The sequence below is a fragment of the Amblyomma maculatum genome, chromosome 2 (genome assembly GCF_055883805.1).
Source record: "Amblyomma maculatum isolate TAMU_Amacu chromosome 2, ASM5588380v1, whole genome shotgun sequence".
Classification (NCBI taxonomy): domain Eukaryota; kingdom Metazoa; phylum Arthropoda; class Arachnida; order Ixodida; family Ixodidae; genus Amblyomma; species Amblyomma maculatum.
The window spans coordinates 66,292,818-66,298,518 of NC_139345.1; the positions used below are offsets into that span (position 1 = coordinate 66,292,818).

The following is a 5,701-nucleotide window of genomic DNA, read 5'->3' on the forward strand; positions in this document are numbered from 1 at the left end:
GGTGAGCACTTCTCCGCATTCTCCACACGTAGGCTTATCTTGTTTCATTAGTAAAAAGTTATGTGTGAGATGTGTGTGCCCGATACGCAGACGGCATACTGTAACCTCCATGAAGCGTTCTTGATGAGTGCTTGTTTCCCATTCTTCTATTTTGGGCTTTACGAGGTGCAATTTATTACTTTCTTGGTTATTCCATATAGACTGCCATATATCCTTTTGTTTTCGTTTAATTAACTTTATGCAATCCTTATAAGGTATGTTTACTTTCTCTATTTCTTTCCTGCCTGCTTGAGCAGCACACACGTCCGCTCTCTCATTTCCTTCAATGCCCATGTGGCTTGGAACCCAACAGAATATTATGTTATGTCCTTGGGTTGAGATCTTTATTACATCGTGTATTATGTTACCGAGTAATGGTATGACTGCATTTCTGGAGTTTAGAGCTGTGAGTACACTCAGTGAATCTGTATAGATAACACTGTTCTCGATGCCCTCGTACACAATTTTTGCTACAGCTACCAGGACAGCATAACACTCGGCTGCAAATACTGATGCACATTGAGGAAGTCGAATAATTTTTTCGGAGTTACGATCCACTACAGCGCAGCCCACATAGGAGGCAGTTTTTGATCCGTCTGTGTAAAACTCTGTGCATTTGCTGTATTTCTCTTTTAGTGCGTGATATTCTTGTAATATATGTTCTGTAGGAGTTTCGCTCTTTTTGAACTGTGTAAGAGTGAGGTCACAGACTGTTGGAAAGCTGTACCATGGGGCCAGGGGCCTATTTTCTTGAGCGACATCAGGCAAGGTGTCCAGAATATGAATCTCACGGCAAATGTCTTCAAATCGCATAATCAATGGTCTTGTTGTCTGAGGCTTATTTGTGAATATTGTTCGGGAGGGGCAAGTTGTGACAATCGGGTAACAGATGTGTTTTTTTCGTGTCCTTATTTTGAGAACGTAAGCGCATGTGAGTGCATTTCGTCTGTCTTTCAGTGAAGGCTCGTTCGTTTCCACATAAAGACTATCTATTGGGGATGTTCTGTACGCTCCGCACGCAAGGCGAATGCCTAAGTTATGTACCGGGTCTAATTTTTTAAGGTATGAAGGTCTAGCTGAACCATATACTATGCTCCCATAGTCTAAGCGTGAGCGTATAACAGAGCGGTATATATGTAGAAGACATGCCCTGTCGGATCCCCAACGTTTCCGCGAAAGAATTTTCAGTATGTTAAGAGATTTGGAAGCTTTCTTTTTCAGTATATTTATGTGTGGTAGAAACGTAAGTTTTTTGTCGAACGTAATGCCTAGAAATTTGTGTTCAGTTTTCACTGGTAATTCTTTTTTATTTAAGTGGAGGACAGGGCTGTTCTGAATGCCTCGCTTGAGCGAAAACATTACTGCCACCGTCTTCTGAGGGGAAAACTGAAATCCATTTTTGTCGGCCCATTTCGCTAGTTTATTAATTGTTATTTGTATTTGCCTCTCACATGTTTGTATGTTTGAGGATGTGCAGGCTATCTGAAGGTCATCTACATAGAGCGAAAACATAACAGAATTTGGGATTTCTCTGCAAATGGAATTCATTTTTACAACGAACAGGGTTGTGCTTAGAATGCACCCTTGTGGCACCCCGTTTTCCTGAACAAAGCTTCTAGACAGCGTGGCGCCGAGACGGACTTGGAAAAAACGGTGTGAGAGAAAGTTATTTAAAACATTTAGCATTCGGCCTTGGATGCCTAGATCTGCTAAATCCCGTAGGATCCCGTACCTCCAAGTTGTATCATAGGCTTTCTCTAGATCGAAGAAAACTGCGAGGCAATGCTGTTTATGTATAAAAGCCTCTCGGACAGTGTTTTCAAGGCGTACTATGTGGTCAGTTGTTGAGCACCCTTTCTTAAAACCGCACTGATGAATATCAATAAGTTCATGAGATTCTAAAACAAAGGTTAATCTAGTATTTAAAATAGTTTCAAAAGATTTCGCTAGACAACTGGTGAGAGCAATAGGTCTATAACTGTTAGGAGAAGTTGGCAGTTTTCCTGGTTTTAAGAATGGTACAATAATGGCCCTTTTCCAAGCTTCCGGCAATTTCCCTAGAACCCAAATTTTGTTAAAAAATTTCAGAAGTGCCTCTACAGAGGCTTCGGATAGATGAGCAAGCATCTCGTAATGAATTTGATCAGGACCTGGTGCAGTTTGTTTACCTCTAGCTAGGACTTTCTTTAATTCTTGCAGTGTAATTAAACTGTTGTATGGTTTGTTCGTGCTGCCACTTGTTGGAAGCTTTTGTTTTTCAGCTGTGCTCTTATATTTTAGGAATGTTTCTGTGTAGTGTGTAGAATTTGAAACCTTATGAAAATGTTCTCCTAATATATTTGCCTGCTCTTCGATGCTCGTTTGCATACCAGGTGCTGTGAGAATCGGAATTGTATATGAGGAGAAGCTGCCATTTAGTTTGTGGACTTGTTCCCACATTCTTTTAGATGGTGTTGAGCTGTTTATAGATGTCACGAATTTCTGCCATGATTGTTTTTCGGCGTTGCGACGAATATAACGAGCTTTAGCTTTAGCTTTTTTATAAGCTGTCAAATTTTCATATGTTGGGTATCTTCGAAACTTACCCCAGGCTTTATTTTGTTGTTTTTTTGCCTCCCTACATTCCCGTGTCCACCAGCTTTTGCTGTTTTGTTGTACCATTGCTGAGGTTTGTGGAATGGCAAGGCGCGCGGCATTTATAATGCAATCTGTGATGAGTTTATTAATTTTATCTACGCTATGCTCCTTTGAAAAAATTGTTTCCAAGTCTGCTTCTGTTCTAAAAAAAATCCCAGTCTGCTAAATGGAGTTTCCAACGTCGTGGTTTGGTCGGTATGACAGATGTTGAAGATGAAGATGATAAACTGATTAGTGCAGGTAGGTGATCACTCCCATATGGATTATTTAAAACATTCCATTTAAAATCGTTAAAAATAGAGGGCGAGCAAAAGGACAAATCTAAAATGCTCATCTTTCCTGTGTTTGGGGAACAGAAAGTAGGTTTTCCGGAGTTTAACAAACATGTGTTACTACAAAAAATAAGGTTCTCTATAACTTGGCCTCGCGCGTCAGTTTTCTCACTTCCCCACAGGAGTGAGTGCCCATTAAAATTGCCTACTACCATATATGGCTCTGGAAACTGGCTAAAAAGATGTTCTAAATCATGGAGAGTTATTTTTAGGTGAGGTTGAATATACACGCAACACACAGTAATGGTTTTATATGTAAGTAATGTGGCTGCCACAGCTTCTAATCTGATGTTTAATTGGTGTTCTCGGGCTGCAATACCATTTTGCACTATAATGGCCACTCCACCGGAAAGTCTGCTGGCTTGTTGTCGGTCTCGGCGGAAGACTTGATATTTCTTTAGTATTTTTGTGTGCTTGGGACCTAGATTTGTTTCCTGCAAGCAAAGCGCAACAGGTGAGAGTGTGGTTAGGATATCTTTTATGTCGTTTATGTTGGTTAAAAGTCCCCTGCAGTTCCATTGCACTAGGAACACCATCTTATTCTTTTGTGAGTTTAGAAGTAGAGTTATTATTTTTCAGGGCCCGTGATGCGGGCCCTGTCTTTCTTGGATCGTTCCAAGGAGTTTCGCCGTCTGTGTGACGACGAAGGCACATGGCTATCTTGGCTGGATGTGTCCATCACCTCCTCAGAGGAGGCGGACAGTGGTGCCGGAGGCGCGTGTTCATTGTTTTTAGACCCCGCCTCAAGGGCAGAGGTCTTGTGGGCCACCGCCGCTGAGGAACGGGTGGCCTGTTTTTGGGGTGGAGTGGTACTAACCACTCCCACCAGGGGTGCAGAAGGCCCTACCTCAAGCTCACTTTGTGTGGCCTGGGCAGGTGTTGAAGGCCGGTGTGGTGCCTCGCCCCGTCGCACCACTTCGGCGAGATTTGGCTTTGCCGTGAACTGGAATGCTGTGCGTTTTGTCTGGAAGTATTTGGTTCGTGCTTCTTTGTAAGTTATGTTCTCAGTTGTTTTGATGGTAATGATTTGCTTTTCATCTTTCCAAGTTGGACAAGCTCTTGAGTAAGCGGGGTGCTCCCCGTCACAGTTTGCACAGTGCGGTGCTGCAGCACAGTTGTCTGAATTATGTTCGTTTGATGCACATTTGGCACATGTGGTACGGCCGCGGCAGCTCTGTGATCCATGACCATACCTCCGACATTTGAAACATCTTCTTGGATTTGGTATATATGGCCTGACATTTACTTTTATGTATCCCACTTCAATTGATTCTGGGAGCGTGCTGCTGTTGAAAGTCAAAACAAGATGTTTGGTGGGGATTTCCTTGTCATCCTTTCGGATCTTGATTCTGCAGACACCTATGACATTTTAGTCAGCAAGTCCTTCTGCCATTTCTTCTTCAGTCAGGGACAAAAAGTCACTTTCTGATATAACACCTCGGACAGTATTAAGAGATCGGTGGGGTGTGATGGAGATGGGTATGTCCCCAAGTGCCACAATATTTTTCAGATTAGAGAACTGATGTTTGGTCCTGACTTCAAGCAAGAGGTCACCATTTGTTAGTTTGGTTACCTTGTAACCGGGGCCTAGGCTTCCTGTGAGACATTTTGATACCGTAAATGGAGAGATTTTTCTAGCTGGGCTTTCTGACTGTTCACTATGAACAATGTGGTATTTCGGAAAGGTTTCTTTTTGTGTTTGCACGAGCTGGCCTGTTACATCGGTCCGCCCTCTTTTGTTTGGAGGGCGATCATGTGTTGAAGATAGAGAGTCCATGAAAGGGTTTGCTTTTTCGGTAGTTGTGCCAGCCACCCACCACGGAGCCCAACAAGGGGGCGAGACAGAAAACTTGCAACAAGCCCTGCCGACGCCAGCTGTACACCTCTACTATAACCGAATATGGGTAACCCAGGGTAGCTACTCCCCACAGGGTTAACCCTCGCCTCCAGGAAAAAAGAAAAAACAAGAAAGGAGGAGGAGACAGGACAGTGCCAAGAAAAGAGATAGGAAAGTGAAAGATAAGGGGGAGGACAGGAAAAGGCGACTGCCGATTTCCCCCGGGTGGGTCAGCCCGGAGGTGCCGTCTGTGGGAAGCGTGGGCCAAAGTGGTGTGTTGCCTCTGCCGAGGGGCCTTAAAGGTCCAAACACTCGGCATCGGCTCAACCACCAGGATCCCCTTTTCCCCAGACACGGCGATGCCACGCACGGCTAAGCGTGGGTGCTCGGGGTCCGTGGTGTCGCACAGTACACGCAAACATCTGCTTTAACAGATGCCCCCTGCGGGGAAATACTTTCATCCATCTAAATTTAATACAAGATTAAGTGTGCCTTGCTCAGATATTTACGAAACCTGAATAAGTACGCCTTTGGCAAATCAATCAAATTCAGGATTAACCCCTAGCTTTGTCTTTAACGAGCATCGAATTGTTCCTTGAATGCATTTGGTATTTGTTCATTGTCCAAGGCAGTGTTATTGTTTATAACGGAGCTTTGGGGTTACCGATCTCCAGGCATTTGCTACTGTTTCACAAATAATCTTACTATATCGGATTTAATAAATGTTATCATTCGCTATATATCTGAAGCCTGAATTTCACGGTAAAATTGCAGTTTAATCAGAGGGACCTCGGCCAGTGTTTTCTTTACCGATTTTTATATGGAACTAATTTTTCTTTTCAAACGAATCACTTCT

At 43.3% G+C, this 5,701-nt stretch overlaps 1 pseudogene; it reads right to left on the reverse strand.

Moving 5' to 3' along the window:
* Positions 1 to 3,576: 3,576 nt before the first annotated feature.
* LOC146198862 (uncharacterized) lies at positions 3,577 to 4,822 on the reverse strand (annotated as a pseudogene).
* Between the last annotated feature and the right edge of the window lie 879 nt (positions 4,823 to 5,701).